At 46.8% G+C, this 22,645-nt stretch overlaps 2 protein-coding genes across 2 annotated transcripts in view; one reads left to right on the forward strand and one right to left on the reverse strand.

The window, feature by feature from the left end:
• The window catches only part of LOC148143568 (uncharacterized), a 262,855-nt gene that overhangs the window by 213,286 nt on the left and 26,924 nt on the right, over positions 1-22,645 (reverse strand). The gene's annotated exons all lie outside the window — the stretch shown is intronic.
• The window catches only part of LOC148143574 (uncharacterized), a 70,242-nt gene that overhangs the window by 46,660 nt on the left and 937 nt on the right, over positions 1-22,645 (forward strand). The window lies entirely within an intron of this gene.

Here is a 22,645-nt window from a genome sequence, read left to right on the forward strand (position 1 = left end):
TATGCCCAAAACATTGACTCTCCTGCTCCTCGGATGCTGCCTGACCTGCTGTGCTTTTCCAGCGCCACACATTTCGACTCTGACTGTCCAGCGTCTGCAGTCCTCACTTTGACGTCAATGTCTGACAGTCACTCAATCCATCGGGACCGCAATAATTTTCAACTATGATTCTGTGAGAAGGAGCAAAGCTTTTTGGTTCCTGTTTGAGTACGTTTTCAGTATCAGTGGGACTGGAAGAGACACCCTACTGTTGCAGCGCACTGAGTGTGGAGCCTGAGACAGTTATACGGCTGGGAAAGACGAATTGACGGCAGGGAGGGGCTGTATCCGTGTTTGTGTGTAACTGAAGCTTCAGCCATGGAGAAAACAGAGGAATCGCACCTTTTGGAGAAACAATGGAAGTGTGGTGACTGCGGGAAAAGTTTCTGTTACCCTGGACTCTCATTGGCACAGCCACACTGGGGAGAGGTCATTCCCCTGCCCCGAGTGTGGGAAGGCCTTCAGCAATTCCTCCACCCTGCTGACCCACCAATGGGTTCACACAGGTGAGGGGCCCTTCAGCTGCCCAGAGTGTGGGAAGTGCTTTACCCAGGTCTCCACCGTGCTGACCCACCGGCAGGTTCACACCAGGAAGAGGCCGTTCACCTGCTGTCAGTGCAGGAAGGCTTACACCTGCTCCTCTGCCCTGCGGAGGCACCAGCAAGTTCACCTGTCGGGGAATTGAAACAGTGATGGCCAAGTTGCATCCTTGGATTGAAATTGCTGAGTGAGGCAATACTTCTTCCGGGTTACAGCTGTACCACGGATCCAATTACAAAAGGACGACTGGGTGTTAACCATTAGTAAAGAATGTGAGGTGGGGGAAGTGTATGTGCTTTGACCTTGAGCTGTTTAAAACGCAGCTACTTTTTCTCTACCTTTTTGCAGGGGGGGATCTGAAGCTATAACAAAGTTGGGTCACAATAAAGGTTTCCTGAACTTACCGCCGGGCTCAGATTCTCATTGAAAGCTTTGATCTCCAAGAGGTTTTTGTTTTAAAGCTGATCAGTTCTTTCAGCCTCCTGCACTAAGTTTCCAATGTTGTCTATCAGATGGAGCAGTGAATGAGGAGCCAGTATCATTAGAAATTGTGAATTTTTCAGGATTGTAGAGTGCATCATTTCATCGGCATTGTAAAGTTTACTGGCAGCATCGGGAGGTGTGGGCTGTGTTCAGTGGAAACGATATGGAGGAGCCGGTGGTGGACTTGGCCTGGGTAAAGTGAAAAATCACACAACACCAGGTTATCGTCCAACAGGTTTATTTGGAAGCACTAGCTTTCGGAGCGCTGCTCCTTCACCGGGTAGCTGTGGAGCAGGTTCAAAAGACACAGAATTTATAGCAAAAGCTCATAGTGTCATGCAACTGATAGGATATACTGAACAAACCTAGATTGCTGTTAAGTCTTCCATCTTTGAGAATGGATTGCAGGTTTTGGTTCATTAATCTGTAAATCCCAGAACATCTTTTAAGTTACGTTCTTGAGATGACTTAAGGTTTTATTTTTAAAAAGGCTGACAGTTCAGACAATGCATGAAAGGTGTGACGTTCGAGTCTGTCACACCCCAATCTTGGATCAGACTGGTTCTATTTCCAAAGTAGGAATTTATAAAATATTACATGGATTGACTGCCTGCAGTTTCTGCACTTTTTGAGCAAAGTAGAATGTACCTGCAAATAATTCTGCCAATTCAAATTCACTTCTTGGAGTTATTTGTGTGTGTGCATGTGAGTTTGTGTGCATGCTTTGTATAGAGTATAAGCCTGTGAGAGTGTTGGGGGGTGTATGTGTGTGTATATGTATGAGAGAAGTATGAATAAAAGCAAGGGGTTGCATTTTGCTGAAACAAGGAAGGGCGGACCTATACAGGTAATGGTAGGGCCTTGAGCCTTGTTGGAGAACAGAGACATGGGAGGATTCAGGTGCATAGCTGCATCACTGGGAGACAGGGTGGTTAGGAAGGCGTTTAGCATACTTGCCTTCATTGTTCACCCCATTGAGTATAGGGGATGGGACATCATGTTGAGGTTGTACAGGATGTTGGTGAGGCCACTTTTAGAGTACTGAGTACAGTTCTGGTGGCCCTGTAATAGGAAGAATACTATTAGAGAGGGTTTGGTAAAGATTTACCAAGACATTGCCAGGACTGGAGGGTTTGAGTTATAAAGAGAGACTGGGACACTTTTCACTTAAGTGCAAGAGGTTGAGTGGTGATGTCATTGAGATTTATAAAACCATGAGGAGTGGAGGTAAGGTGAATAGCAAAGGGCTCTTCCTTAGTGTAGAGGTGCTCAAAACTAGGAGGCATAGTTTTAAAAGTGAGGGGAGAGAGATTTAAAAGGAGCCTGAGGGACAACGTTTTGGTACAGGGTGGTTTGCATATGGAATGAACTTGCTGAGGAAGTGGTAGATGTGGGGACATTTACAACATTTAAATGACATTCGGATGGGTACATGAATAGAAAGGTTTAGAGGGATATGGGCCAAATGTAAGTAAGTGGGACTAGTTATTTTGGGAATTGGACGAGTTGGACCGAAGGGTCTATTTCTGTGTTGTCTGCCTCTCTGAACCAGAAGTGATCTTATTGAAACCAGTAGAATTCTGAAAGGGGTTTGACAGGATAGATGCTGATCAAATGCTCCTTTGTGGTGGGAGTCATAGAATCCCAACAATGTGGAAGCAGGCCATTCGGCCCATCTACTCCACACTGGCCCTCTGAAGAGCATCCCGCCCATACCTAACCCCTTTTTCCATATTTCTCATGGCTAATCCACCCTAACCTACACTCTAAAATACAGAGGAGGAAGTGTTGGATGTCTTGAAACAGAAAGGTGGATAAATCCCTAGGACCTGATCAGGTATAGCCTAGAGCTCCATGGGAAGCTAGAGAAGTGATTGCTGGGCCTGTTGCTGAGATATTATCATCAATAGTCACAGGTGAGGTGCCAGAAGACTGGAGCTTGGCTAACATGGTTCTACTGTTTAAGAAGGGTGGTAGACCAGTAAGCCTGATGTCATTGGTGGGCAAGTTGTTGGAGGGAGTCCTGAGGGACAGGATGTACATGTATTTGGAAAGGCAAGGACTGATTAGGGATCGTCAAATGACATTGTGCGTGGGAAATCATGTCTCACAAACTTGATTTATTTTTTCTGAAGAAGTAACAGAGAGGATAGATGAGGGCAGAGCAGTAGATGTGATTTATATGGACTTCAGTAAGGCATTCAACAAGGTTCCCCATGGGACACTGATTAGCAAGGTTAGATCTCACAGAATACAGGGAGAACTAGCCATTTGGATACAGAACGGGCTCAAAGGTAGAAGACAGAGGGTGGTGGTGGAGGGTTGTTTTTCGGACTGGAGGCCTGTGACCAGTGGAGTGCCGCAAGGATCGGTACTGGGCCCTCTACTTTTTGTCATTTACATAAATGATTTAGTTGCGAGCATAAGAGGTACAGTTAGTAAGTTTGCAGATGACACCAAAATTGGAGGTGTAGTGGACAGTGAAGAGGGTTACCTCAGATTACAACAGGATCTGGACCCGATGGGCTGAGAAATGTCAAATGAAGTTTAATTCAGATAAATGCGAGGTGCTGCATTTTGGGAAAGCAAATCTTAGCAGGACTTATTTACTTAATAGTAAGGTCCTAGGGAGTGTTGCTGAACAAAGAAACCTTGGAGTGCAGGTTCATAGCTCCTTGAAAGTGGAGTTGTAGGTAGATAGGATAGTGAAGAAGGCATTTGGTATACTTTCCTTTATTGGTCAGAGTATTGAGTACAGAAGTTGGGAGGTCATGTTGTGGCTGTACAGGACATTGGTTAGGCCACTGTTGGAATATTGCATGCAATTCTGGTCTCCTTCCTATCAGAAAGATGTTGTGAAACTTGAAAGGGTTCAGAAAAGATTTACAAGGATGTTGCCAGGGTTGGACGATTTGAGTTATAGTGAGAGGCTGAACAGGCTGGGGCTCTTTTCCCTGGAGCGTCGGAGGCTGAAGGGTGACCTTATAGAGGTTTACAAAATTATGAGAGGCATGGATAGTATAAATAGACCAAGTCTTTTCCCTGGGGTCGGGGAGTCCAGAACTAGAGGGCATAGGTTTAGGGTGAGAGGGGAAAGATATAAAATATACCGAAGGGGCAACATTTTCATGCAGAGGGTGGTACGTGAATGAAATGAGCTGCCAGAGAATGTGGTGGAGGCTGGTACAATTGCAACATTTAAGAGGCATTTAGATGGGTATATGAATAGGAAGGATATGGGCCAGGTGCTGGCAGGTGGGACGAGATTGGATTGGGATATCCGGTCAGCATGGACGGGTTGGACCAAAGGGTCTGTTTCCAAGCTGTACATCTCTATGACTCTAAAAGCAAGTTGTAGACAAGTAAAAAGGCTGACCAGGCAAGGAGGTGGTTAACAACCTCAGGGCATCCCTCTTAAACCATGCATCTTGTTTGTTTATAAATTAAACATGCTCCAGCTCTTTTCCTATCTGCTTACTGGAAATCTGGGTGACACCAGGTTTGTAATACAGTACTAACCATTCCCTCCTTGTCCATGTGTGTACAATAATGCACATAATCAATTGAAATAGGCAGCAGCAAAGAAGGAACACAAAGTAGTCCATCAGGGGTCACCCACATTTCGGTTTGAGAATTGAGGGAGAATCCTATTTGAGGCCATAGTTTGTTCTGTTCAGCAGGGGGCCTCCCCTGTGATTTCAGTCCCATACCCAGGCCTGGCGTACCTGTCCCCATATTGTCTCTATCTGGGTTTTGCTGGGGACCCAATGGGACCAGAAGTTTGGGGTGTCAGGCTGCCTGCTTGGCAGCAGCATCCATTTGCTCATTCCTTTGGAGACTGTATCCATTGCCTCAGCATGAGCTGAACATCTTGATAGCTGCCAGATTGATTGGACAAAACAGCATTACTATTCGTCTGCCCCGTGGGGGTTACAAATCCTCTATGTTCCCACAAGTCTCTGTAATCATGGGTCACACCAAAAGCACAGTGAGAGTTGAAGATCTCAACACTGGGAGGGGTCTCTCAGTTCCAAGATCGGTCAAAAGAACACTAGGATTATGGTTTGCTTCAGCAAGGTTTCACACTTTAATTTGTAACGGCCGGGCAAAGATTTGTCCAACAACACAGATATTAAAAGATTCTGTGTTCCTTGGAGAAACTGCGTGATTAACTTGGAATAAAATATCAATTTTCATATGTTTCTTAAGAGACAGTACAGTCTTAATTACAGAGTAAATCCAATAAAATTACATAATGGACAACAGGTTAACCCAATGATATTTCCTGGGAAATAATGTTGTTTCACACGCATTATCTCCTCATACCTGTGCTTCAAGGTTAGCTAGGATGGTCAGTAATGTTCTATCTAGCTGAATTAGATCCATACTATGAAGAAGGCATTGTTTGCTTAATCTGTGATTCAGTTAGCTCAGGAATGCAGAAATGCAGCTTTTAGCCATTTTAAACACAGTATTAATGTGTAGCCTGAAGCCATGTTGTTATATTACTTTATATTGAGATGCTATTTTGTGGTTAATAAAAGCTCCTGACAACAGCCTAAATCCAGGTATTCGATCCTCATCTGGTATAGACCTGCTCCGTCACTCAAAACAAAACTAGATTTACAATTTAAAGCCATACGTGCTATTCTGCTAAATTAATCCAGTTGATTTGTTTTTGTTTAAAAATGTGAAAACCTCATGAACAGTTCTTCCAGTTAATCACTGGATATTCAAATTTCTCTTCAAATTAAAGATCATAACAAAACTGGGTGTCATTGTGGGATTTTGAATCTGGAGGGTGTGCTTGTGAAGGTTGAATGAACAATATTTCAAAGTGAATGTTATCGTGTTCAGTACTAAGACTTTCTGGAGATGAAAAATTTGCCCTTGTGTGTTTTGCAACACTTAACCAAGGTCAGTTCCAGAGAATATGCAGTCATGTTGATCCGAGAGTTAAGAGCTGGCACAAACATCAGAAATAATGGAGGCAGGAGCACAGCAATTAGAGTCAGAAAGTTAGCCAAAAATATAAAAACAGGAAGAAAAGTTCCATCAGCTTTTCTTAAAAAAAGTTAAGAAAAGAAAGTGTTGGTTCTGTAGAAAATGAGTCTGGGGATTCAATAACGGAGGATAAAGGGATGGTAGATGAATTGAAAAGAGCTTGAATCTGTCCACTAGAGAGGATACAAGTAACACCCTAGAACTAGCTGGAAATCAGGAATTGAAAGGGAAGGAGGAACTGAAGACAGTTACAATTACCAGGGAAGTAGTATTGAGTAAACTGTTGGAACTACGAGTTCACAAGTCCCAGTTTGCCAAAGTATTTCATTCTAGACCCTTAAAGAAAAATTAGCTGGTGATATAGTTAATGCATTGGTTTTAATTTTCCAAATGTCATTAGTTTCAGGGGAGGTTTCTTTAGATTGGAAAACTCCTTCCTTCAAAAAGGCAGACCGAGAACAGGAAACTGCAGACCATTTACCTTAACATATGCCATAGGGAAAATGTTCAAAGCTATGATTAAAGATGTGATGACAGGGCACTTGTATAAGTTCAGGCAGCGTGAATCTGTTTTTGTCATTGGGAAATAATGTAATAATGTTTTGAAGAACTGCCTCTCCGCACTGCGACTGAGCTGATAAATCTCATCCTAGTTTCAAACTTCCAGCTCAGCACTGTCCCCATGACTTGTCCGACCTGCCTATCTCCTTTTCCTGGATCAATGGTGCTGGAAGAGCACAGCAGTTCAGGCAGCATCCGAGGAGCTTCAGCAAAATCGACGTTTCGGGCAAAAGCCCTTCATCAGGAATAAAGGCAGAGAGCCTGAAGCGTGGAGAGATAAGCTAGAGGAGGGTGGGGGTGGGGAGAGAGTAGCATAGAGTACAATGGATGAGTGGGGGAGGAGATGAAGGTGATAGGTCAGGGAGGAGAGGGTGGAATGGATAGGTGAAAAAGGAGATAGGCAGGTAGGACAAGTCCGGACAAGTCAAGGGGACTGGAAGTTTGAAACTAGGATGAGATGGAGGAAGGGGAAATGAGGAAACTGTTGAAGTCCACATTGATGCCCTGGGCTTGAAGTGTTCCGAGGCGGAAGATCAGGCGTTCTTCCACCAGGCATCGGCGGTGACGGAGTGGCGGTGAAGGAGGCCCAGGACCTCCATGTCCTCGGCAGAGTGGGAGGGGGAGTTGAAATGTTGGGCCACGGGGCGGTTTGGTTGATTAGTGCGGGTGTCTCGGAGATGTTCCCTAAAGCGTTCTGCTCGGAGGTGCCCAGTCTCCCCAATGTAGAGGAGACCGCATCGGGAGCAACGGATACAATAAATGTTATTAGTGGATGTGCAGGTAAAATTTTGATGGATATGGAAGGCTCCTTTAGGGCCTTGGATAGCGGTGAGGGAGGAGGTGTGGGCACAGGTTTTACAGTTCCTGCGGTGGTAGGGGCAAGTGCCAGGATGGGAGGGTGGGTCGTAGGGGGGCGTGGACCTGACTACGTAGTCACAGAGGGAACGGTCTTTGTGGAAGGCAGAAAGGGGTGGGGAGGGAAATATATCGCTGGTGGTGGGGTCTTTTTGGAGGTGGCGGAAATGTTGGCGGATGATTTGGTTTATGCGGAGGTTTGTAGGGTGGAAGGTGAGCACCAGGGGCGTTCTGTCCTTGTTACGGTTGGAGGGGTGGGGTCTGAGGGCAGAGGTGCGGGATGTGGACGAGATGCGTTGGAGGGCATCTTTCACCACGTGGGAAGGGAAATTGCGGTCTCTAAAGAAGGAGGCCATCTGGTGTGTTCTGTGGTGGAACTAATCCTCCTGGGAGCAGATACGGCGGAGGCGGAGGAATTGGGAATACGGGATGACATTTTTGCAAGAGATAGGGTGGGAAGAGGTGTAATCCAGGTAGCTGTGGGAGTCGGTGGGTTTGTAGAAAATGTCAGTGTCAAGTCGGTCGTCACTAATGGAGATGGAGAGGTCCAGGAAGGGGAGGGAGGTGTCAGAGATGGTCCAGGTAAATTTAAGGTCAGGGTGGAATGTGTTGGTGAAGTTGATGAATTGCTCAACCTCCTCGTGGGAGCACGAGGTGGCGCCAATGCAGTCATCAATGTAGCGGAGGAAGAGGTGGGGAGTTGTGCCGGTGAAATTACTGAAGATCGACTCTTCTACGTAGCCAACAAAGAGACAGGCATAGCGAGGGCCCATACGTGTGCCCATGGCTACCCCTTTGGTCTGGAGGAAGTGGGAGGATTCAAAGGAGAAATTGTTAAGGGTGAGGACCAGTTCGGCCAAACGAATGAGAGTGTCGGTGGAAGGGTACTGTTGGGGACGTCTGGAGAGGAAAAAAACAGAGGGCTTGGAGGCCCTGGTCATGGTGGATGGAGGTGTAGAGGGATTGGATATCCATGGTGAAGATGAGGCGTTGGGGGCCGGGGAAATGGAAGTCTCCCATCCACAGCTTCCAACCATCACCTCAGGAGATCTCCCACCCACCGCTTCCAACCTCATAGTCCGGCAACCACGCACTGCCCGGTTCTACCTCCTTCCCAAGATCCACAAGCCTGACCACCCTGGCCGACCCATTGTCTCAGCATGCTCCTGCCCCACTGAACTTATCTCTACCTACCTCGACACTGTCCTATCCCCCCTAGTCCAGGAACTCCCCACATACGTTCGAGACAGCACCCACGCCCTCCACCTCCTCCAAGACTTCCGTTTCCCTGGCCCCCAACGCCTCATCTTCACCATGGATATCCAATCCCTCTACACCTCCATCCGCCATGATCTTGGATGCTGCCTGAACTGCTGTACTCTTCCAGCACCACTGATCCAGAATCTGGTTTCCAGCATCTGCAGTCATTGTTTTTACCACCTTGATGAATCTCCAGTGCCGACAGGGAATGAAAGCCCTTCCCCCATTCCCCACATTTCCACAGCTTCTCCGCGGTTCTGGTATCCTTTTAGCTCCCTGTTTCTGATGAACAAGTGAAAGTGTGATCATACTCAGGAAACGTGTACAGTCACCACCTACTGCGAATAGTGTAATGTTTCTCCATCTGTGTATCTGTTTACAGCTCCTTCCCACAGACAGCTCACTGGGGCACACTCTCTCCCAACAAGGGGAAAAGACATACAAATGTTGAAGAGTCAGACAAAATGCGGAAGCAATAAAATGTCGAAACACAGGGGAAAAAGAATTGTGGCCCCCTGTTGGCATTTGGACACTTAAAATCTGTCAGAAACACCAACATCCCAAAGAGCATACTGCGCATGTTTGTCGGTGTCAGCAACACATTGCGCATGTTTGTCGGTGTCAGCAAACTAGTGGGCATGCTCGTCACTCTGCGTTAAAAAAAGGCGCGCGACCTTTTTTTGATTGCCCAATAGGGAGTCCTGGAGGACCGGAAGGACGTTGGTCCTCCTGCCAATCAGAGTCACCCCGTTGTCTGAATGCGGAAGTTGGACAATGAGGTTCCGAAGCTGCTGCTCGTGTCTGAATGAAGATTGAGCTTTATCCTAGACTGCAAATTCCTCTATCCATTATTTGTGAGTACGGCGCTCTCTTCTCTTGCCATCTTTTCCATTTAATTTTCATTTTGGGTTCAGTTGTTGACTTGCAGCAACTAAAAGGAAAGGGAGTGTGTTGGGGTGGGGACAGACTCTGGAAACGGTGCTCCAGGTCTGTGTCTTAATTGGCAAAATAGACAAGCGGGAGGCTGGAAGAACACAGCAAGCCAGGGGGTGGAGAAGTCAATGTTTCCAGTGTAACCCTTTTTCAGGATTGGGGATGAGTGTAAGGGGCGATGCAGATAAAGGGTGTGCTGGGTGGTGAAGTGGGCATAGGTGTAGATAGGTAGAGGGTTCGACCTTGGCAAAAGTGAGGACTGCAGATGCTGGAAACCAGAGTTTAGATCAGAGTGGTACTGGAAAAGCACAGCAGGTCAGGCAGCATCCGAGGAGCATGAAAATCGACATTTCGGGCAAAAGCCCTTCATCAGGAATTTCCCCAGATTCGGGGAGTCCAAAGCTGGAGGGCGTATGTTTGAGTTGAGAGGGGAATGCTTTAAAAGGGACGTGAAGGACAACTTTTTCACATAGACGGTTGTGCATGTATGAAACGAACTGCTAGAAGAGTTGGTGGAGGATGGTACGATTATGTTTAAAATGCATCTGGCTGGGTACATGAAACGGGATGGTTTGGAGTCGTGTGGGTCACGTGCTGGCAAACGGGACTAGATTAATTTCAGATATGTGGTCGGCACAGACAAGTTGGGCCGTAAAGTCTGTTTCCATGCTGTGAAAGCAGAAGTGTGGCTGTGAAGACTGGACATTCTGAGCATCTTTCAAAGATGTAAAAACAATTACTGCACATGCTGGAAACCAGATTCTGGATTAGTGGTGCTGGAAGAGCACAGCAGTTCAGGCAGCATCCAAGGAGCAGCGAGATCAACGTTTTGGGCAAAAGCCCTTCAGGAATAAAGGCAGAGAGCCTGAAGCGTGGAGAGATAAGCTAGAGGTGGGTGGGGGTCGGGAGAAAGTAGCATAGAGTACAATCGGTGAGTGGGGGAGGGGATGAAGGTGATAGGTCAGGGAGGAGAGGGTGGAGTGGATATAGATAGGCAGGTAGGACAAGTCCGGACAAGTCATGGGGACAGTGCTGAGCTGGTAGTTTGGAACTAGGGTGAGGTGGGGGAAGGGGAAATGAGGAAACTGTTGAAGTCCACATTGATGCCCTGGGGTTGAAGTGTTCCGAGGCGGAAGATGAGGCGTTCTTCCTCCAGGTGTCTGGTGATGAGGGAGCGGCGGTGAAGGAGGCCCAGGACCTCCATGTCCTCAGCAGAATGGGAGGGGAAGTTGAAGTGTTGGGCCACGGGACGGTGTGGTTGATTGGTGCGGGTGTCCTGGAGATATTCCCTAAAGCGCTCTAATAGGAGGCGCCCAGTGTTTTGCCCTTACTGGGAGCAGAAGAATACAGACAGACTCTGATCTCACACCTTTAATGCATGGTCTGAGCTGAGATGATACCTTTTGTTATAAAACCTTAAGTTATTTCAATAAAGTGTCTTTCAGGAAGTTCTGGGATTTACATATTAATGATACCTGCAGACCACACTGAAAGGCTTAACGATCCAAGTTTGTTCAATATATAATTTCAGTGGCTGGACACTAATGTTTTTCTATAAATTCTGTGCCTTATGATGTTATTCTCCACAACCACCTGATGAAGGAGCAGCACTCCAAATGCTGGTCCTTCCAAATAAACCTGTTGGACGATAACCTGGGTGTGTGATTTTTTTTTTAAATAACTTTGTACAGGTTAGGGTGGATTGACCATGCTAAAGTGCTCACTGTGTCCAGGGAGGTGCTGGTTTGTGTGAATTGGCTGTGCTAAATTACACATCGTGTCCAGGAACGGATTGGTTCTGCTAAATTACCCAGGAATGTGCAGGTTAGGGTTAATTGGCCAGGCTAACTTATCCAGAGTGAAGATCTAGACCCCTCTTAAGGGGCTTTTTGGTTCGAGATTGGTCTAAAGAATCAATGGAATGCGGTCTGCACAAAGCAAGGTTATCAGTTTAATAAGGCAGCTTGACACAATTCTGTCCAGCAACACAGCGGTTAAAGCTTCTGTGTTCCATGGTGAAGTTGTGCAAGTACATTCAAAAATTACACATTATTTATTTAAGTTTTTTTAAGACACAGTACAGCCTTAATTACAAGAAAATACCAATCAAATATAATAAGGTGACATGATTTACAGCAGGTTAATCCAATGATATTTCCTGGGAAAGGAGTCTTAATTACATAAATCATCATGCCATGGTAGCAGCTCAAGGTTAGTTCAATTGGTCAATTAATGTGTCAGTGTTCATTTTAAGCAGACTCCATTGTCCTCTTATCTTTGGATTTTAGCTTAATTCTGCAAAACAGCAGGACAAGTTGAGTTCAATCATTATTCTTAGCAATTTTGCTGTATTGTTTTAAATTGAAAAGCCATTTTGTGGTTAGTTGCGTCTGACAATAACCGAAATTCAAATTTTAGATCCTCACCTGAAGCATCAGAGTCTGAGGGGTGACCTTATAGACGTTTGTAAGAGGCATGGATATGGTGAATACCCAAGGTCTTTTCCCCAGGGTAGGGGAGTCCAAAGCTCGAGGCCATATGTTTGAGGTGAGAGGGGAATGATTTCAAAGGGATCTGAGGGGCAACTTCACGCAGAGAGTGATGCATGTATGGAACGAGCTGCCAGAGGGAGTGGTTGTGGCTGGTACAATTACAACATTTTAAAAAGCATCTGGATGGGAATATGAATAGGAAGGGTTCAGAGGGATATGGGCCATATGCAGACAAATGAGACTAGATTAGTTTTGGAGATCTGATCAGATGAATTGGACCAAAGGGTCTGTTTCTGTGCTGTATGACACTAATCATCTTTGGAGAAAGCAGAAGTGTAGTTATGAAGACTGGACTTTCAGAGCAGCTTTCAAAGATGTTTTCTCCTTACTGGGAGCAGAAGTTGTTACAATGAAATCTTGCATTTGTGAGACAGCGACTTAGTGAGTGAGTACATCCCAGATTTTGGTGGAAAGTGGGAATTCATTGCACTGTGGGGATGAAGCTGTACCCTATCCAGTCATTGCTGCTGGTGGGTGAGACCAGACCTCAAGACTAAGGGGAGTAGATTTAGGACAGCAGTGAGGAGGAGAAAGTGAGGACTACTGCTTTTCCTGGAGTGTAGTGAATCTATGGAATTCTCTTCATTAAGTATATTCAAAATGGGTTTTTGCATGGTTGGGGAATTAAGGGTAGTTGGGGCAATGCTGCTAGAAGGAGCTGAGACGATGGATAGATCGGCCATGATCGCAATGAAGAATGGGGCAGGCTCGATAGGCAAAATGGCTGACTCCTGCTTTTATTACTGTGAAACTATTTCCCATAGCTAACCCACCTCATCTGCACATCACTGAGCACTGTGGGTAATTTAGCATAGCGAATCCACTCTAACCTGCACCTACCTGGACACCATGGGTAAATTAGCACAGCCAATCCAACCGAAATTACGCAACACTGAACACTGGCTAATTTAACATGGTCAATCCACCCTAACCTGGACAAAGTTAAACATCACAACACCAGATTATAGCCCAATGGGTTTATTTGGAAGTACGAGCTTTCGGAGCACTGTTCCATCATCAGGTGGTTGTGGAGTATAAGGTCATAAGGAACAGAATTTATTGAAGAAGATTAAAGTGTCCTGCCACTGAAATGATATATTGAACAAACCTGGATTGTTACCTCTTTCATCTTTTACAGTGGGTTGCAACTATCATTCATATGTAAATCTCGATAACATAAGGTTTTATAACAAAAGGTAACAACATCTGGGTGGCATGGTGGCTCAGTGGTTCTTAATTCTGCCTCACAGCACTTGGGACCCAGGTTCAATACCAGCCACTGGCCACAGTCTGTGTGAAGTTTGCACATTCTCTCCGTGTCTGCATGAGATTTCTCCCGGTGCTCCGGTTTCCTCCCACAATTCAAAAGTATGCAGGCTGGGTGAATTGGCCATGCTTAAATTGCCCAGTGTGTTACATGCACTGGTCAGGGGTAAATATGGAGAATGGGGCCTGGTGGGTTACTGTTTGGAGGGTTGGTGTGGACCTGTTGGGCCTGTTTCCGTACTGTACGGAATTGAATCCAATCTCAGCTCAGACAATGCGTTAAAAGTCAGAGTCTGTCTTTATCCCCACTTGAATCTGACTAGTTCTGTTTCTAAAGTAGGAATTTATAAAATACAACGTTCTGACAGCTTGCAGATTGTGCATTTTTGAGCAAAATAGAATTTATCTGAAAATATAATTCTGCAAATGCAAATTCACCCCCATGGACTTGTGTGTGCTTACAGCTAAAAAGTTTATTTCCGTGCTGTGTATCTCTGTCTATTTGGTAACAGATGCTTTATTTCTGTTGGCATAAATATTGTTGTAAGTCATAGTTGGGTACTAATAGTTAGATATAAAGCAAAGAGAATTCCTCAAATAGGGCACTATCAGAATATGGGAGACCCCTATTTCTGGTTTACTTCCTATTGACAAGCATTAAGCATGAGCACCTATTTATTTCTATTTTTTTGTTTCACCTTTTCTTGTTTGATTCCCTGGTATATTTGCACTCTGTGTCTGGTCGGTTGTCAGGCTGGGACATAGTGGATTGGGTTTCGATTGACTGAATGTTGTATTGTTCTGGAAGGTGTAAAGGGGGTGGGGGGTTGGGGGGGTTAGTGTTGGGGAATCAAAACTTCAGCAGAGCTGAGTACAGACCAACATCTTACTCTGTGGGAACAGGGAGATCAACAAAGGACAGAGAAACCAGGACCTGAAATCCGACCTGACACCGGATTACTGTGATCAGTGTTTTCATTAGCAATGCCAACCCTCTACCTTCACCTAGCTCCCCGTTTGACTACCCCCTCGATATTCAAGATCCAATCCTTGTCGTCCTGAAGCCATGTCTCTGTAGGGAGTCTCAGATCATAATTATTCTCTTCAATGTGTGCAGTCAGTTCATTCACTTTTGTAACAGTGCAGCACACATGCAGACACACTTTTTTCGGTTTACATTTTTATGATCTTTGCAATCCAGTTTTAATTGCTGGTAGATTTACTCTCCTTGTCTCCATCATTCTGTGAGGTTCATTACCCACATCACTACATTGCTCACTGGCCTTGATTGGGATTGGCCATAGTGCCCAGGGATGTGCAGGTTAGGTGTATTTGTCAGGGTAATGTAGAGCGGTAGGGGAATGGGTCTGGGTGGGTTCCCCTTCAGAGGGTCGGTGTGGACTCGTTGGGCCGAGTGGCCTGCTCCCACAATGTGGGGATTCTCTGAAGCGAAGGGATATTTACAAACGGTGCAGGACAGCGCAGGCGCAGTGCGTGCGCCCGGCTTGGCCCCGCCCATTCCCTCCTTTCGTGACGTCACAACGCGGAAGTGACACTGAATGAATGAAAATCCCTCCGTCTGGGCTAATCCTGGGGCGGGAAAATCTGTTCACTTGTAGCAACGGGAGTGATTCCAGGGAGAGAGAAGACCCTGTCAACTCAGGTATGGGAGTTAGTTACCAGGTGAGGAGGACAGAGATTGGGAGGAGTAGATATCTTTTCTGTTTTCCTTTTCAAAATGCACCCGATTTCCACAAGTAAATGCAACAGGTAAAAGTACAGCACATGCAGCTTCAAGCCGGCTGTGCATCCTCTGTTCTTCCTCTGCCTTGGCTCCAGCACTTTTGGCTTCCCTTCCCTTCTCGACTCCCCCCTCCCCCGCCGGGTGTTGATACCTCAATGTTTTTCCGGTTGTCTTTTGTGGGCTTTGAAAACTTTCCCAATCGTCTGAGTACAGGATTTGGGAGATTATGTTGCAGCTGTACAGGACATTGGTTAGGCCACATTTGGAATATTGTGTGCAGTACTGGTCTCTCTGCTGTAGGAAGGATGTCATAGAGTCATGGATGTTGTGAAACTTGAAAGGGTTAAGAAAAGATTGGCAAGGATGTTGTCAGGGTTTGAGCTGATCAGGATGGGGCTGTTTTCCCTTGAGTACCAGAGGCTGAGGGGAGACCCGACAGATTTCTATAAAATCATGAGTGGCATGGACAGGATAAATAGACGAGGTGTTTCCCTGGAATGGGGAATCCAGAACTAGAGGGTAATAGGTTTAGGGTTGGGGGGAGATTTAAAAGGGCCCTAAGGGGCTACTCTTGTATTCAGAGGGCGGCGCATGTAAGGAATTAGCTGCCAGAGGAAGTGGTGGAGGCTGGTACAATTCCAGCATTTAAAAGGCATCTCGCTGGGTATATGAATAGAAAGGGTTTAGAGGGATATGGGCCAAGTGCTGTCAAATGGGACTAGTGATTGAGGATATCTGATCGGCATGGATGAGTTGGACCGAAGGGACTATTTCTGTGCTGTACATCTGGTAGACAATGGTCCTCAGAATTCTGTTCCCATTAGGCTCACCCTTAACTCTATTGCACATGGTCGTGGTGACGGTATCACATTCTGAAATGAGAAAAGACCTATAAATGCGCAAGGGAATAGTTCCGTTCCGGGTGTGTACATGGAGATGGGTATAGTTACTTATGATGCATAAGGCCTGTTGTTACCCAGCCAGTGGAATGCAAGCCATCTTTGTATATGGACAGGAGGTATAAGGCTCCTTTTGTCTTGCACGAGTGGGCGTGACAGGTCTCAAGTAGGCAGGTGATGTTATGTGGAATATGAACAATTGCACACCCATAGCCGGTTCCATTAAAGCAATTCTCATACGACCATGCAGTAGAGTGAAAAGATGTCAGCAAAAAGGTAGCACGAGGCTCATATGGTGTTGGAAAGTGATACTGTATTTCTCTGCGGAGGGTCGGCAGTCGGGAGTCTGCTGAATAGAATGGAATTGGGGACTGGGGACGGGGCAAGTAAGTCATCTTCCGATAGAGAGGAGTAACATACTACTGCCTCTGGGGTGAAGAGCGTCCTGTGGGCCTGTATAAATAAGTTGTTTGTGGATTGAGGATTTTCCCTTATCAGGCTTCCCTTTTCTTGAGTTGGCCCGTCCTGCAAAAAGTGATGGTGTTCCTGGGCGCCCTTAAAATATTTACCATAATAACGGGGTTGATCACTTTTATCCTCACTAGGCTTTCGTCTGCAGGTAAAATCAAAAAGACATAACTCCCAATGATGTCTACTGTCCAGATGGACCATCTGGTCTTTCTGATGTAAGAGTCTATTGCAATAATCAATCTTCATCACGTTCCACACGTCAAAGGCGTCTGGTCCGGTGCACTGGACGACATCTCCTTGGCATAGGTGGTGGATAATCTCTGATCATTCCTAATCACATCGATGCTTAGTGGCTTTCCCCATCAGGATGTTGTACGTGATCAGAAAGGTGAGGAGATAGCGATCCCCCACATGTCCCTCCTCTTAGTTCAAGTATCTGTAATAAGATGAATATTAGAACAACAGCCAAATTCAAAAACCCAAATGGACAGGGTCCACTCCTTTTGTTGGGATTCCAGGATTCTCTCCTCCTTTTCCCCCCCTTTTGATTGGTGCGGTCAATCAATTTACAATGGTGCAGTTGGACCCAAGCTGAGCGCCCAGCGACTGTGACCACCGTAGGGGTGGGAAGTAAAACCTGGAAGGGGCCATTCCAACGAGGTTGGAGACCTTTGCCAGTCCAGTTCTTGATGAGCACCAACGCACCAGACTCTACCCGTGACGAGGCTGAAAGGGAGGGAACACCGCCATAGGCCGCACGCTCTTGGGAGTGAAAGGCACGCATAACACTAGTTAGAGCAAGAACATGTCCACATGACCGAAGCAATCATTGGTTGTGGACTGAGAAGGGAGCTGAATCATTCCAAGGGGTACGGAGGGGGTGACCAGAGAGACACTCAACTGGAGACAGTCGCATCTTGCCCGCAGACATGGATCGCATCTGGAATAAGGCCACAGGGATTAGCATAACCAGGAGAGGCCAGACTTGGCCATTAATTTGGCAAGTTTAGTTTTGCGTCTGGTTAAAACATTCAACAAGGCCGGCCGCCTGAGGATAAGCACCATGCAGTTGCCGACAAATACAAAGCTGGGAACAGAGTTCTCCGTTAATATTACCTACAAAGTGTGGTCCATTGTCCGAGCTAATGCACGCAGGTATACTGAAGCGGGGAATTATTTCCTTAAACAAAATCTTCACCACAGTCTCAGCAGTAGTGTTAGGAGGAGGGTAGGCTTCAATCCACTCACAAAAGACATCAACAATAAGCAAAACATATTTATAGTAACTCAACTCATTTCTCCAACTCAATGAAGTCCAGTTGAAGTGTCTCCAAGGGACCCTCCAGCAAGGGAGTTCTCGTAGAGATACTTGAACTAAGAGGTGGGGGATCGCCGACCCACTGACCTGTTTGATCACGTACAACATCCTGATCGGGAAAGCCACTGACTTGAGTATCGATGCGATCTGGAATGATCTAAGATTATCCTGATGTCTTCTGGTGCACCAGACCTGACGCTTTCAACGTGGAGTCACTTGAGCGATGGCGTGAGCTGCCAGAGGAAGTGGTGGGTGCTGGTACAATGACAAGTTAAAAGGCTCCTGGACGGGCATCTGAATATGAAGGGTTCAGATGGGTCAGGGCCAAGTGATGGCAAATGTGACTGGAGTCATAGAGATGTACAGCACAGAAACTGACCCTTCGGTCCAACTCGTCCTTGCTGACCAGATAGCCAACTCGGACAGATTTGGCCATGGGTCTGTTTCTGTGCTGTGTGACTCAAATTGTCTTCAGTGAACGCAGAAGTGTGGTTGTGAAGGCTGGACTATCAGAACATGTTTTGCCCTGACTGAAAGCAGCTGAAAATGTGTTGTTGGAAAAGCGCAGCAGGTCAGGCAGCATCCAAGGAGCAGGAGAATCGACGTTTCGGGCATGAGCCCTTCTGCGCTTTTCCAGCAACACATTTTCAGCTCTGATCTCCAGCATCTGCAGTCCTCACTTTCTCCTGACTGGAAGCAGGAGAAGAGTTTGACTGAAGTGTGTCGGTGTTAATGCCTTGATGTCTCATTTTGCTCCCACCTTCCTGGGGTCATTAACCATTTCGTGTCTGGTCCTTCCTCAAGAAGCTGCATTGCAGGTTTACCCTGAATTGACACTTTTTTTTGCTTCCCAAAATCAGACCTGCTCACTCTCCGCAGGATCCCAGTGTTGTGAAAGATATTAACTTTAGGGTGGAGTTATCCAAAATTCAGAGAGATGTTAGTCTTGATGTTTTTGCTTTTTCTGCCCCTGGAAGATCCTGAATCAGCACCTTCAGGGGAATTAGTTAGAGCGGAGTGAGAACAGAGGGGGAGAGAGAGTGGGATGGTGCTTTCAATTTTGTGGTACAACAAAAGAATATTCCACAGAAAGTAGAATTGCTTTTTCTGAATTTCTACCCTGCACTGATGATCCCTTTTGTAATCCCTTTTTGCAGAGTATTTGAAAATGTGAAGAATGATGTTTCAAAATTAACGAATGAAGGGCTTACGCTCGAAACACTGACTCTCCTGCTCCTCGGATGCTGCCTGACCTCCTCTGCTTTTCGACTGACTGTCCAGCGTCTGCAGTCCTCACTTTGATGTCAATGTCTGACAGTCACACAATCCATCAGGACCGCAATGATTTTTGACTGTGATTTCTGTGAGAGGGATCAACGCTTTTTGGTTCCTGTTTGAGGACGTTTTCAGCATCAGTGGGACTGGACGAGAGACCGCACTGTTGCAGCGCACTGTGTGTGGAGCCTGAAACAGTTATACGGCCTGGGAAGGGGATTTCACGGCAGGGAGGAGCTCCACACGTGTTTGTGTGCAGCTGAAGCTGTGGCCATGGAGAAACCTGAGGAATCCCACCCCGTGGAGAAACCGTGGAAGTGTGGCGACTGTGGGAAAGGCTTCCGTGTCCCGTCTGCCCTGGAGACTCATCGGCGCAGTCACACCGGGGAGAGGCCATTCCCCTGCACCGACTGCGGGAAGGCCTTCAGACATTCCTCCCACCTGTTGGCCCACCAGCAGGACCACACGGGGGAGAGGCCCTACAGCTGCCCAGATTGTGGGAAGGGCTTCAGGTATTCCTCCACCCTGCTGAGCCACCAGGGTGTCCACACAGGGGAGAGACCGTTCACCTGCTCTCAGTGCGGGAAGGGCTTCACCTGCTCCTCCCACCTGCGGAGCCACGAGCGGGTCCACACTGGGGAGAGGCCCTTCAGCTGCCTCGAGTGCGGAAAGGCCTTCAGCACTTCCTCCAACCTGCTGACCCACCAGCATGTCCACACGGGGGAGGCCATTCATCTGCTCTCAGTGCAGCAAGGGCTTCACCTGCTCCTCCACCCTGAAGAGCCACCAGCGGGTCCAAACAGGGGAGAGGCCCTTCAGCTGCCCAGAGTGCAGGAAGGCCTTTACCCAGGTCTCCACACTGCTGACCCATCAGCGGGTCCACACGGGGAAGAGGCCCTTCAGCTGCACCGAGTGTGGGAAAGCTTTCAGCACTTCCTCCAACCTGCTGTCCCACCAGCATGTCCACACAGGGGAGAGGCCCTTCAGCTGCCCAGAGTGCGGGAAGGCCTTTACCCGGTTCTCCACACTGCTGAGGCACCAGCGTGTCCACACAGGGGAGAAGCCCTTCAGCTGCATCGAGTGTGGGAAGGCCTTCAGCACTTCCTCCAACCTGCTGACCCACCAGCATGTCCACACTGGGGAGAGGCCGTTCACCTGCCCTCAGTGCGGGAAGGGCTTCACCTGCTCCTCCAACCTCCAGACCCATCACCTGGATGCTGCCTGACCTGCTGTGCTGTTCCAGCAATAAAGTTTCAACTTTTATCTCCAGCATCTGCAGACCTCACTTTCTCCTATAAAACCATGAGGCATGTAGACAGGTGTGGATAGGGGAAGACTTAATTACTAGGAGTCACGAGTTCAAAGTGAGAGGGGAAAGGTTTGAGGGAGATCTACATGGAAAGTTCTTTACGCAGAGGGTGGTGGGTGCCTCATGCAGTGGAGGCAGGAGGGCTGGGATCGATAGCGTCATTTAAGATGTATCTAGACAGATACATGAATCGGCAGGGAGCAAAGGGATACAGATCCTTAGAAAATAGGCGGCAGGTTTAGGTAGAGAATCTCGATCAGCATAGCCTTGGAGGGCTGAAGGGCCTGTTCCTGTGCTGTAGGGTTCTTTGTTCTCTTTATAGAGGTTTCCAAAACCATGAGGGGCATAGATAAGGTGAACGGCATGTGTCATTTCAAGATTAGGCTGCAAATTAAGGTGAGAGGAGAAAGATTTTAATAAGAGATGAGGAGCACCTTTTTTGTAAACAGAGTGGTTTGTGTGTGGAATAAATGTCCAGAGGAAATAGTGGATGCTGGTTGTGTAGCAACATTTAAAAGACATTTGGATAAGTACATGAATAGGAAAGGTTCGGGGGATATGGGCCAAACACAGGTAGGTGGGACTAGTTTAGTTTGTGAATATAGTCAGCATGGACTAGTTGGGCTGAAGGGTCTGTTTCTGTGCTGTATGACCCTTTAACTGTTCTGTACTGGTCTTAAAATCATTTTACTTGCCTTCCCCCAGAAACATCCACTTCTTTCTTGTTCTAAAATCAGACGAACTCAGCCTTGAATATATTCAATGACCCCCTAACTGGAGAGACTTCTGAACTCATTTCCTCTTGCTAATATACCACTTGCCTTGCTGATTGCTTGCTGCACCCGTCTGACAACTGGCAGTGACTGGTGTGGAAGGACGCTGAGGCCACTTTTTACATTCACACATCATTCCTGAGGAAGGGCTCATGCCTGAAACGTTGATTCTCCTGCTTCTCGGATGCTGTCTGATCTGCTGTGCTTTTCCAGTGCCACACTTTTCAACTGTCTTCTCCAGCATCTGCAGTCCTCACTTTCTCCACATCCCAATATGTCACCATTTAAACAACGCACCTCCTTTCAGCGGTTATTTGTTCGTAACTGAGGCTATAACTTCACACTGTGGGACTGCATTTGCCATGTGTTTGCCAATTGAGATACAGACCTGGACCAACGTTTCCCGACTCTGTCCCCTCCCTGGATTCACTCACTTTCTTCAGTTGCTGCAAGTCAACAATTAGCTTCTCATTGGTCTATTTGAAGAAGGATTTGCGCCATTTTTGCAGACAGCGAAGAGCATGAATGGCTTTTGTTGAACCAGCATGGAAACAGACCCTTTGGTCCAACCCGTCCATGCCGACCAGATATCCCATCCCAATCTAGTCCCATCTGCCAGCATTTGGCCCATATCCCTCCAAACCCTTCCTATTCATGTACCCATCCAAATGCCTCTTAAATGTTACAATTGTACCAGCCTCCACCACTTCCTCTGGCAGCTCATTCCATACACGTACCACTTTCTGTGTGAAAATGTTTCCCAGTAGGTCTCTTTTATATCTTTCCCCTCTCACCCTAAATCTATACCCTTGACTTCTGGACTCCCCCACCCCAGGGAAAAGACTTTGTCTATCTATCCTATCCATGCCCCTTTGTAGACCTCAGCTTCCGACGCTCCAGGGAAAATAGCCCCAACCTGTTTAGCCTCTCCCTATACCTCAAATCTTCCAACCCTGGCAACATCCTTGTGAATCTTTTCTGAACTCTTTCAAGTTTCACAAAATCTTTCCAATAGGAAGGAGACCAGAATTGCACACAATATTGCAACAGTGGTCTAACCAATGTCCTGTACAACCGCCACATGACCTCCCAACTTCTGTACTCAATACTCTGACCAATAAAGGAAAGCATACCAAACACCACCTTTACAGTTCTATCTATCTGCGACGCCAGTTTCAAGGAGATATGAACCTGCACTCTGAGGTGTCTTCGTTCAGCAACACTCCCTAGGACCTTACCATTAAGTGTATAAGTCCTGCTAAGATTTGCTTTCCCAAAATGCAGCACTTCACATTTATCTGAATTAAACTCCATCTGCCACTTCTCAGCCCATTGGCCAATCTGGTCAAGATCCTGTTGTAAT

Source organism: Chiloscyllium plagiosum, unplaced genomic scaffold (assembly GCF_037043375.1).
Source record: "Chiloscyllium plagiosum isolate Xiang-an unplaced genomic scaffold, Cpla_swu_hap1 HiC_scaffold_27, whole genome shotgun sequence".
Lineage (NCBI taxonomy): Eukaryota > Metazoa > Chordata > Chondrichthyes > Orectolobiformes > Hemiscylliidae > Chiloscyllium > Chiloscyllium plagiosum.